Source organism: Oryctolagus cuniculus, chromosome 1, assembly GCF_964237555.1.
Source record: "Oryctolagus cuniculus chromosome 1, mOryCun1.1, whole genome shotgun sequence".
NCBI classification, from domain to species: domain Eukaryota; kingdom Metazoa; phylum Chordata; class Mammalia; order Lagomorpha; family Leporidae; genus Oryctolagus; species Oryctolagus cuniculus.
This window is the reverse complement of record NC_091432.1, coordinates 196,374,442-196,386,749: the sequence shown is the minus strand read 5'-3', so window position 1 is coordinate 196,386,749 and position 12,308 is coordinate 196,374,442. Positions and strand designations below refer to the sequence as shown.

At 52.6% G+C, this 12,308-nt stretch overlaps 1 pseudogene; it reads right to left on the bottom strand.

Moving 5' to 3' along the window:
• Positions 1 to 2,517: 2,517 nt before the first annotated feature.
• Positions 2,518 to 11,815, bottom strand: LOC127493449 (ras association domain-containing protein 1-like; annotated as a pseudogene).
• Between the last annotated feature and the right edge of the window lie 493 nt (positions 11,816 to 12,308).

Below are 12,308 nucleotides of genomic sequence, written 5' to 3'. Positions count from 1 at the left end.
TTGATTTATATGAAAGAGTTAGAGGGAGAGACAGAGAGATCTTCCATCCACTGGTTCACTCCCCAGATGGTCACAACAGCTGGCACTGTGCCAGGCTAAAGCCAGGAGCCAGAAGCTAGGAGTTTCTGGATCTCCCATGTGGGTGCAGGGGCCCAAGTACTTGGGCCATCTGCTGCTGCTTTCCCAGGTGCATTAGCAGGGAGCTGGACCAGAAGTGGAGCAGCCAGGGCTTGAACTGGTGCCCATATGGGATATCAGCACTGCAGGTAGAGGCTTAACCTTTTACACCACAGCACTGGCCCCCTTTTCTGTTTCATAGTTTAATTTTCCCATGTTGGCTCTCTCCAGAGGGTATCTAAAGATTCCCTGTGGTGGCTGACGCCACGGCTCAGGCTAATCCTCTGCCTGCGGCGCCGGCACACCAGGTTCTAGTCCTGGTTGGAGTGCCGGGTTCTGTCCCAGTTGTTCCTCTTCCAGTCCAGCTCTCTGCTGTAGCCTGGGAAGGCAGTGGAGGATGGCGCAAGTACTTGGGCCCTGTACCCATACGGGAGACCAGGAGAGGCACCTGGCTCCTGGCTTCAGATCTGCATGGTGCGCCGGCCACAGTGGCCATTGGGGGGTGAACCAATGGAAAAAGGAAGACCTTTCTCTCTGTCTCTCTCTCTCTCACTGTCCACTCTGCCTGTCAAAAATTAAATAAATAAATAAATAAATAAATAAATAAATAAATAAAAAAAGATTCCCCGTGGGCCTTGGAGTGAGCAACCCTTCCTCCCTACCCTTCCTACCAAAGCATAGAAAGGGCCCTGATTGCTCTGCTTAGAGCAACACTCATCTCCAGATGAATCACAGTCTCCCTCGAGAGGATGGCATACTGTGGCCATCTCATCTTGAGGTGAGAGTGAAGGACTCTGGGGCTGATGACCTCACCAGAATTACATGGAGCAGAGAGGAGCAATTTGCAGAACAACAGCTGTCTACTATTGCACACATCACCCCAACCTGCTGATCACTGCCTTGGCCCCAGGTTGCTATCTTGTAGTCCAACACTGGGAAGACAAACAGCCCTGGACTTCCGGCACCTGTGGGTTGAAGTTGATGCGACCCATTGTCGTGCTCCCAGCCTGTGCTGTTTAATGTGGACTACAGGAAGAGCTCCATTATGTTTTCATGTTAAGTAATCAGTTCCTGGCCGAGGATCTCGTGCAGAAACTCCTCCAGAAGCGACAGGAGGTGCTCTTACAGCACTGGTTGGGGTTTCCGTGAGGCACCTCCATATCCGGGCTCACCAGGGAACCAGCCTGTGCTGCTCTTCCCTCGGTTGTGTTCTGGAGGGAGGGTCAGGCCCTGGGCTGAGGGGGATACCTGGGGAGCCCGAGGAGCAGCTGGACTCCTACTTCCTGCACATAGCATTTCCACCATCACAAGCACTCACGAGGTTACAAAGACATTACTCAGGGGCTAAGGGCTGCACACTGTTTCTTCTGAACCCAAAAAGGGAAAATGTTCATGATAATAGGGGAAGAGATAGGTCAAATACTAAAACATTGTCCCTTCAGCTGATCAGGCTTTGGGAAGAAACCCAAATTTTGTAGAGGCCCTCATATGCACACCCATTTAAATTCTCCCCCTGTGAAGCCGATAGCCCATAGGCCTCCTTCATGTCCATGAGAAAAAACGTCCCCATAGGTAAAAGCTTTTAACTCACACTTACCTGAGGCTGAGGCCTGCACCATCTGTTGTTGTTGATGGGGCCCTGGTCTTAGGAGGTTCGCTAAGAAATGATACTTTATTTTTGGTTTCCATCAGGTACCTCAGGAAATTCAGAGTATCTGGTACATAACAGGATCCCAGCAAAATTTGGCTGAGTGAATGAAACCACGCATCCTTCAGATCGAAACATACAGAAACCAGCACCCTGTTAACACAGGTCAGCCTCGTTGCCTTTGGAAACATTCTGACGTCATTGTTTATGGATGAAATATCTCCTACAGGGCAGAGTTAGTGGCACCTGAGCATGTTAATATTTTCCCATATACTGTTCCTGATGACCAGTCCTCATTAACAAACTTGGTTATTATGGCCTTTGAGGGTTTCCCTCTATTTTCCATGAATGGTCCACTTGGGGAATTTGTCATCTGTGGCCACCAGATGGCAGCATTTGATCAAGAATTTTTTAATTGTCTTTTGCAGGACAAAGCTTTGTTGGCATTTATATAACTTGTTTTCAGAGTCAATACTTCAGAAGACAATAGGTAAGGGGTTTAAAAAATAAGACATATATATTTTATTTATCTCTTAATTAAAATAGCAGTTCAAGGGAATAGTGTCTCTTTGGCTTGGAGGTTATATAGACTTTGAAACTGGCTGGAACCAGAGTTGAGGTCAGATTGTGGTACTCATGAGATGAAGGCCTTGGGGCAAGTGCATCAAGTGCATGTTCCGTGTTGAAAGTATGCTGCTGGGTTTCCTCCTATTTCTTAATTTGACCCTGAGTTAGTGGCTCTTGTTCTTGTCTCAAGAATAGCTGGGAGTACACCGGGACAGACACTTGTCCTGGGCATATTCTTGGAAAGGGCAACATTTTTAGGCAGATATAATTGGTGTGTGGTCACATGGTCAGATAGTAGAGGGCTCACTGGGAAAGTAAGAGAAAGGGCTCTGTGTACGTTTTCATAAGCCTGTTTCCCTGTTTCTCCTCTCCCCTGCTCTGCAAAGCTTATTTATTTTTATTTGAAAGGTAGAATGATGGGGAGAGAGATAGAGAGAAAGAGAGAGAGAGAGATCATCCATCCCTTGATTCACTCCCCAAATGCCTTCAACAGCCAGGGCTGGGCCAGGTCAAAGACAGGAGCCATGAGCTGTGTCTCTCACTTGGATGGCAGGGACCCAAATATTTGGGCCAGCATCTGCTGCCCCCAGGGTGCATATTAGAAGGAAGGCGGACCCCAGGCATGTGATATGGGATGTGGGTGTCCCCAGAGGTGGCCTAACCACTGTGCTGTCATTGCTTCCTCCAAAGCCCCTGATGGAAGACCGAGCTCCACCTCTGTCCTCTGGGTCTCCCATATCTTCTGCCTTTCAACAGGCAGATTACATGGGCCAGACCCAGTTGTGTCAGAATATTAAAGGTGGGAAGGACCCCCCCCCCCCCCAACCCCAGAGAATCCTTAACTCTGTTCAGCCGATTTTCTCAGGCCTCAGGCCCTGCTGGCGACCATCACCCCCATCCCATTCCCCATGGGAGGCATTCAGCTGAGGCCACACGACACCACGTACACACACACACTTCATCCAGAACACCTGCAGGAAAGACCCCGCTTTGGCTGGCAAGCCAGGTGCGGTCCTGGCCCAGTGCGCACATCCACATAGCCCCTGGCCCAGGGACAGGCTCCTTGGAGCAGGCACCGAGCACTGTGGCAGCACTGTGAGCCCAGGGTGTGGGAGGAGTTGGAGGCCCTGTAGAAGGAACTGTAGACTCTTCTTTGATACCTGCCTTCTTCCGAGCCCCCAGCCCTGGATCTGTTGGGGCTCTCCTGCGACCCCGGCCAAGACCCAACACAATCACCCATCCCCATAGATGAGGGCCCTCACCCCTGCAAACATGACCTTGTTCTGTCTGGAGGGTCCCCAAGAGTCTCGTATTTGAGACACAAACTAAGGAGGCTTCTGTCTGTTCCCCCACTGCTACAAGCCCTAAGCAGCTTCCCAGGGCAGCCCTGGCCCACCACAGCCCAGGACGGGAGGGGCAGCGGGGCGCAAGGCCACGCCCACTGATGGACACGGGGGCCAGCTCCTTGGCTGTTGTCTCCGCTCATTCTCTCACAGAGAGGGCTCCCACCTGCGCTCATGGGCCCTGTCATGTGCACACAGCACACTCTTGGTGCTGCCTTCTCTTCTGCCATCCAGGGGTTACAGGTCGCCCCCAGGGGCAGGCGTAAAGGCCTCTCAATCTGCTGGCAGTAAGCATACTTGTACAAGATCTGGCGGAGGTGCTGTTCCTTCTCTCCCTGGACGGCTCAGGCATGCTGAAGGCATCCCGGTTCCCCTCCCCAGAGTCACTGCGTCCCACCAGGAGCAGGAGCTGCAGAGGCTGTCCATCATCTCACAGCTTCCCAAAACACACTTGGCCATGAGGCTCAGCTCGCTCAGAGAGGGTGACTTTCAGGGACCTCATGAGCCCAGGTGTCTGACAGCATCCTTGGGCCCGCCCTGGGTGCCCTGGGGCATCCTGCAAGGGGGGGTGGCTTCCTGCTGGAGGGCACTGAGACAGGGTGTGTCAGTGTAGGCTGAGCCTTGATGCAGCCAGTGTAGGAGCCGTCCTTGTTCTGAAGAGAAACAGGCTCCTGAAGAGGTGGCTGTTGATCTGGCCATGCGCTCCTTGATCTGCTCGGTCTCAGCCTGAGAAAGATCAGGTGTCTCCCACTCGCGGGCTCGGCTGTGTTGGGGTCTTGCTCTGGGTCCCTCTCTCGCGCCGGTTCCCAGCCCAGGTCCCAGGGCCTGCAGCGGTCTGGGCAGCAATGGCAGTGGCAGGTGAACTTGGAGTGAGTGCATTGCAGGCCCTTGCACACGACAGCCCAGATGAAGTTGGCGCAGAGGTTGCACCCAGTGTGTGTGGCTAGTCTGCGGGCTGGAAGCCGTGGCCGTGGCTGGGGACCAGTTGTCTTGCGGGATTGCAACTCGGTGCAAGGTGCAAGGTGTGGCGCATTGGCAGGCTCCCGCCAGGTGCGGCCCGGGCCAGCAGGTACCAGCTCCTGGAGCTCAGTGAGTTCAGGCTCCGCTGACGTGGCCCAGTCGGGTCAGGGCTTGGCCGGCTCTCTGGAAAGGACTTGATCTCCCAGGGCTGCTGACATTTTGAGAGAGTCACAGACGGAGAATTTGGTGAAAGCTATGGACCGTCTCCTCATTCATATAGTTTCAAGGGAGCCTCCCTCCCCCAATCAGTCATCCACGGATCTCCTAGGGTAGAGATGCTCAACTGGTGTGTGTGTGTGTGTGTGTGTGTGTGTATGTCCTCGACCCTGAGGGTGTAGAACCGATTGGGAGGGCTGTTTTCCAAACCACACACATGAAGCCACTCTGCTACCAACAGGAGGGCATCCAACCCCCAGGGACTTGGGGGCAGACAAAGGTGGAATCTCTTGCTTGGACAATCTAGAGAAACTCTTTAGTCTGATAGCCTCTGATGTTCCGTGGAGGGGTGTGGGGCATAGACGTGATTGTTATCGTATCAGTGACAAATGTATGTCCTTATTAAACTTCAGGGGTGCTTATATTTCCAAACTCATGCTAGGAGAAAATATATTAAAAGGTTCATTAGTGGTCCTTTCTGGGCGTTGCGAATGTGGATAGTTTGAATTTTGTTATATGGTGTAAATTAGCTACAGGGAATACGTATTTGGGAATATGAACGAAACCAAGTTTTATGACAAAAAAGTACTAGATCACAGTGGAATGCAGTTGGTATTCAGTTATTTATATTAATAACTGATAAAAATGGCTGATAATTTTTACAAGTCATATCACTTTTTTTTTTTTTTGACAGGCAGAGTGGACAGTGAGAGAGAGAGAGAGATGTTGCTTCCCCACTTGCGAGGAACGACACCAGACCCTGCACTGTTCTCTTTCCCCGGCCCTTCCCGGGTTTGCTGCTGCTCCCCTGCCTCCGCGGAGGAGCGGCACCCCCACCGCTCCCCTGCTTTTGCGGAGGAGCGGCACCAGAGAGCTCTCCGACCGACTCTCTCAGAGGGGCGCGGCCGCACATGTTGTCTCTCTCCCCCTTTTAAGGGGTTGGTTCAGGAATCAGCTAATTAACGAAGCAGCTGTGTAAGATTTGTTTACTCTCTCTCAGCGCCATATGATGGGAGATCAGATGCATAGAGTTAGTCTTAATAGTCTCAGTGGTCTAGTCTAGTCTCGGTAGTCTCAGTACTTATTTCGCCATGTTGCAGGAGACAGGCCCTGCTCCCCACAGACAGAGAGAAAGGTCTTCCTTTTGCCGTTGGTTCACCTTCCAATGGCCGCCACGGCCGGCATGCTGCGGCCAGTGCACCGCGCTGATCCAATGGCAGGAGCCAGGTACTTATCCTGGTCTCCCATGGGGTGCAGGGCCCAAACACTTGGGCTATCCTCCACTGCACTCCCGGGCCACAGCAGAGAGCTGGCCTGGAAGAGGGGCAACCGGGACAGAATCCGGTGCCCCGAGCAGAACTAGAACCCGGTGTGCCGGCGCCGCAAGGCGGAGGATTAGCCTATTGAGCCGCGGCGCCGGCAGAAGTCATATCACTTTCATCCAAGTGTTCCCTGGCCCTTCTAGAGACAGACAGGTAGCCTGCAAGCCAAAATTTAAAAAGAAGTATTTATATATTTTCATTTTACTTGAAAGCAGAGAGACAGGGAGAGAGGGAGAGTGAGAGTGAAAGCGAGAGTGACAGCGTGTGCGAGAGAGAAACAGAAAGATCTTCCATCCACTGATTCATTCCCCAAATGCCTGCAGCAGCCAGAGCTGAACCAGGAGGAAGCCAGGAACTCCATCTGGGTCTCCCACATGGCTGGCAGGGACCCAAGTACTCAAGTCTACTTGAGCCACTATCTGCTGCCGCCAGGGTGCACATTAGCAGGAAGTTGGAATCAGAAGCGGAGCTGGGGCCTGAACTAGCCACTTGGAATTGGCATGCAGACATCCCGAGTGGTGACTTAACGGCTGTGCCAAATGCCGGCAAATATAATTGAGTTTGACATACATGGAGGTCATTCATGTTCTGAATCTGATTTCCTTAGCACTAGAGCTGGAGAAGTAATTCGTTTTCTCTGTTTGCCCTTAGCTTCAATCACTGCCTGTTTCATAGAGATACCAACTGCATTTTTTTCAAAAGGAACTGTTAGCGCTCACTGAGATGCCATGGTTTCTCTGGTGTGTTAGGTTGATGTGACCTGTTATATTAGGCTCCCAAATAGTGAAGCACCCTTGAATTCTTGGAATTATTCCTCTTGGTTCCCGAGGGCTGACTGTCCAGTGTTGACTTTGACCTTCTGAAGCATTGTGATGGGGTGGGGCTGGGGGGACATGGAGCGTGGATTGGTTTATTTATGAGCACTTTAGCTTGAAGGATCAGAAGGGGAGGAACAGATAGAACTTGAAAATCAGGAGAGAAGAATGGTTGGGATTTTGGCGGGCTGCATCGAATCTTGGGACATTCTTTGTGGTAGAGAAAAATCCAGTAATGGGGGGAATGAACTATAAACACAAAGAAGTCAGGGAAGCTAAACCAATTTATGTAATGAAGGTGAATATTTGGGGAGCATTTCTGTGGCTCAGGAGCAATCTGGGAGATTTGAAGACGAGCTGGAGATTTGGCGAAGGGTTGCTCTCTCTTGGGTTTGAACAGAAGCCCCTTTAATATTATTTTTGAGAGGGGTGAGCTAAGATTATAGACTTCATTTTGGGAGGAAATTTTGATATCTATTGTTGTTCCTATTCCACTTCTCTTCCTGCATTTTGTGTTTCTTCCTTTTTTTCTTGATCACATTTCTAGACACTTGCTTATATTATAAGGTTTTTTTTTTTATTAAAGTAGTTCTTGGATTTATTAGTCACTTCATGCCTGTCATTGTCTTATTTTTGCCTTTATTTCTTTTTGCTTGCTTTGGTATTTATATATTTGAGCCAAATACTAAGTGCATATTCTTTAATATTGAGTTCTCTTTTTATTAATAATGGAATTTTAAAAACAATGAAAAAATTTAATGTGATCCATTGAATGCTGGGTTGAACCTGAGGCTTGTAGAGCCTCCTGGCTGTTGGTAACAAGGAGATATTTGGTTGGGTTTCAAGACCTAAATCATCAGGTTTTATGGTGCCTGATAGGGAGGTCACGCACTGAGGTGCTAAGGTGGAGGTGGCAGTTTATTCCTGGGACAAGGCTTTGCTGCTTGCACCTCCCACAAGTAGTTTTTCTTCCTTTTTTAAAAAAGTTTTGACAGGCAGAGTGGACAGTGAGAGAGAAAGGTCTTCCTTTTCTGTTGGTTCATCCCCCAATGGCCGCTTCGGCCGGCGCACCGTGCTGATCCAAAGCTAGGTGCTTCTTCTGGTCTCCCATGCGGGTGCAGGGGCCCAAGGACTTGGGCCATCCTCCACTGCCTTCCTGGGCTACAGCAGAGAGCTGGACTGGAAGAGGAGCAACTGGGACAGAATCCAGCGCCCCGACCGGGACTAGAACCCAGTGTGCCGGCACCGCAGCTGGAGGATTAGCCTAGTGAGCCGAGGTGCCAGCCTCTTCCTGTTTTCTTAGCCATGAATAACTGTAGCAGAATGCACTCCTGTCTTCTGCCCCCACCCCCACCCCAACAATGAAATAATCCAACCAGAGCAAGAATCTGTCAGTAGTCTTTTATTCTTTTATGTGTTGGTTTTTTTTTTTTTTTAAGATTTTATTTATTTATTTGAGAGGTAGAGTTACAGATGGGGAGAGGGAGAGACAGGGACAAAGGTCTTCCATCCACTGGTTCACTCTCCAAATGGCTGCAATGGCTGGAGCTGAGTGGATCTGAAGCCAGGAGCCTGGAGCTTCTTCCGTGTCTCCCACGTAAGTGCAGGGGCCAAAGCACTTGAGTCATCTTCCATTGCTTTTCCAGGCCATAGCAGAGAGCTGGATCAGAAGAGGAGCAGCCAGGTCTAGAACCAGCACCCATATGGGATGCTGGCATTGCAGGCAGAGGATTAACCTGTGTCACAGCGCCGACCACTACTTTGGTATTTTATATTTCAATATTATCTTTTCCTGGCAGGAATTTGCATTTCATCACTATTTGTGCAACAAAAAGCATTGTCTTCAGTTAAAGGATTTTTTTTTTTTAAAAAAGATTTATTTATTTATTTGAAAGTCAGAGTTACACAGAGAGAGGAGAGACAGAGAGAGAGAGAGAGAGAGAGAGAGGTCTTCCATCCGCTGGTTCACTGCCCAACTGGCTGCAACAGCCAGAGCTGCGCCAATCCAAAGCCAGGAGCCAGGAGCCAGGAGCCTCCTCTGGGTCTCCCATGCAGGTGCAGGGGCCCAAGGACTTGGGCAGTCCTCCACTGCTTTCCCAGGCCATAGCAGAGAGCTGGATTGGAAGTGGAGCAGCTGGGACTAGAACCGGCGCCCATACGGGATGCGGGTGTTTCAGGCCAGGGCTTTAACCCGCTGCGCTGCTGCGCCGGTCCCCCAGTTAAAGGATTTTTAATTTTGCTGGATTCCAATGTATCAATTTTTTCTTTCCTGGCTTGTGCTTCTGCTGTCCTTATGTCATTGCCAATCTTGAGGCCAGCTAGGTTTTCTCCTATGTTGCCTTTTAGGAGTTTTATAGTTTTATACTGTACAGTTAAGTCTAAGATCCAGTTTGAGTTCATCTTCTGTGTCTAGATTTATTTTTATGAACGTCCACTTGAAAAGTTTTTTTTTTTTTTTTTGACAGGCAGAGTGGACAGTGAGAGAGAGAGACAGAGAGAAAGGTCTTCCTTTGCCGTTGGTTCACCCTCCAATGGCCACCGTGGCCAGCGTGCTGTGGCTGGCACACCGCGCTGATCCGAAGGCAGGAGCCAGGTGCTTTTCCTGGTCTCCCATGCGGGTGCAGGGCCCAAGCACTTGGGCCATCCTCCACTGCACTCCCTGGCCATAGCAGAGAGCTGGCCTGGAAGAGGGGCAACCCGGACAGAATCCGTCACCCCGACCGGGACTAGAACCCGGTGTGCCGGCGCCGCAAGGCGGAGGATTAGCCTATTGAGCCTCGGCGCCGGCCCACTTGAGTTTTTAAAGATTAGCTGATGGGGACTTCTAAAATGGTAAAATGTTTCCTTCTCTCTCCATGCCCTACCTCTGATAATGGGAGTCTATGATTAAAGAGAATTTCAAGGGTGGGGGGGAAAGAATGCAATGAAGGCCATGCAAATTAGGGAGAGCAGAGTGTGAGCGCTCCACTTCTCTTCCAGAGTTTTTCTTCCTCCGACACCTGGCACAGGGTGGGGTTAGAGGAGCTGCCGCCTTTCCCCGGACAGGATGTGTCAAATGGTGCCTGACTCCCGAGTGACCACCAGCAGAGGGCGCTCGCGTCCCGCCCGTGCCTTTCTGCCGGTGCGCAGGAGCCGCGGTCACAGAACCGTGCATTCGCCCCAGGAGCTTAATCCTAAAAGGGTTTAGGATTAAGAGGGAACACGCAAGAGCAGCTACCCCCGAGGTGTGTAGAGTGTGTAGAGTCCGGGTAGGAGGCATGACTGAACTGTCACCCCTGGGAAGCGCTCGTCCTGAAACTCGGGCTTTGTATATGCAGGAGCCAGGCTGACCTGCGGCGTGCTGTGTGCGGGAAAGGCGAGAGTTCGTTTCTCTGTCGATGTTTTGAGAAAGAGGTGGGCGCTCGTTCCCGAAAGGCAGGTGGGCGTAGAGATTCGGGGGCCACCGGGCGTGTGCTGAGTTTCTTCCTTTGCCAAGAGAAACAGACACGCGGCCACCCGAGGTGAGGCTCTTCCTCTTCTGCCGGGAAGAAAGAGAGGCGCGAAGCCAGAACGGGGCGCCCTTTGTGCCAGCCGCAGCCCAGCAGCGATGCCGACAGGCCTGCTTCGCCTGACTACCGTACGTCTCACAGCCACGGCGGGAGGTGGGGGCTCTGCCGGTGAGAAGACAGAGCGCTTCCCACATGCCCGGGGCGGGGGACCCCCGGCTCCCAGGCTCCCCGGCTCCCCCGTGCCCACACGCACTGTCCCTTCCCTTCCCGCGGGGCATTGCGTCTCCTGCAACGTGTGTGAGGGGCAGGCCGAGCGGAATCGCTGCTGGCTGGGACCACCGTCTTCCCTCAGCCCCTGCTGGCCTTGAGTGTCTGCCCCCAGGAGGCGAGCTCAGGCAGATGGGGCACCAGCATGGGGACCAACAAGTTAGGTGGAATGCACCCTCCCAGCTGACCGTCTGGCTGTAAAAGTCAGGGGCCGGGTAGGGGGCGTTTGGCCCAGTGGTTAAGGCAGAGCCTCCGGGGCTGGCCCTCCACCTTGGAGTTCCTGGGCTCAGCTCCTGGCTCTGCTTTGGATCCAGCTTCCTGTTAATGCACACCCTGTGAGGCAGCACGAAATTATTCAAGTACTTGGGTTCCTGCTGGCTGCAGCCTGGCCCAGCCCTGGCTGCTGCAGGCATTGGGAGAGTGAAACACACAAACACACACACAGAGACACACACACACACACACGTTTTTCCATGTTTTAAAAAAATCAGGAGCTAAAACCATAAGAAGAAAGCAAAATTAGATGAAGTGCCTTGCACAGGGCTGGGCCCAGCAGGTTTCAAGTTCTATCTCTTCCCCAGGTGTGGGAGGAGTGGCCCAGCCTGTGGATGCAAAGTGCTGGCAGGTGGGAAGGGAGGCGCCCCGGGAGGGGAAAGGCAGTGAGGGTGCTGGCTGCTGAGGGGCCTCTGGCCCACCTCCCACTGCCAGTCCTCCCAGCCAGCGCCGGGACCCCTGAGCCAGGCCGGCTGCGTGGAGTGGGAGATGAAGCCGTTGGGGCTGCCGGAGCAGTCCTCACGATGAGCGCCCGGGGTTCCTGGGTCTCTTGGTCGGTGTGGGAGGCAGAAGGCTGCCCATTTTGGCTCCGGCTGGCAGGGCTTGGAGGGCAGGGGGCAGAAGGAGCCCTGGGTCCCAGATGGCTTGCTTATAAAGGAGCCTGAGCTCCAGGCCCTCCTGCAGGAGACCTGGAAGCACCCTTGGCAGCCTCTGTGGGGGTTTGTGCATGGACCCAGCTGGGGCACGGGGGTGCTGGTGTGGAGGCCTCCCCCGAGAGGTGTGTAGAAGGCTCCGACATCATGGCGGGGACAAGCTGGGCAGGCTCTGGGCAGCAATGACCACGTGCTGGGTGGGTGCCCTGGGCTGGGCCATGAGGAGGAACCCCGTACTTCCTCTGATGGTAGTGGAAACGAGGGGTGTGCTCACTCGGGGGAGGGGGTGGGGTTGCCAGATAATCAGCCTCAAGGAGGAGCTGCTCCCAGGAAAGCCGTGTTTGCCTGTGACAAGTAGGGGAGACTGGACACGGATGGACCCCTAGAGACCCCACCTCCTGCAGGCCCAGTTTGCCAGGGCTCTCAGAGCAGGGACTTGGGGAATGTCCAGGATGTAGCGAAACAGAGCCCGAGGTGCTTCCTGCTTGGAGTATTGCCTTCATATGGGGATGTTGGAAAATCAGACTCCAACCGGCTTCTTGCTGTGTGGACCGTTCCTTGTTTGTGGTGGTCTGGAGCCCCGTGAGTGCCCATGGCAAGATGAGCTTTCCTGGATGAGTCTGAGAAACAAGTCTGAGG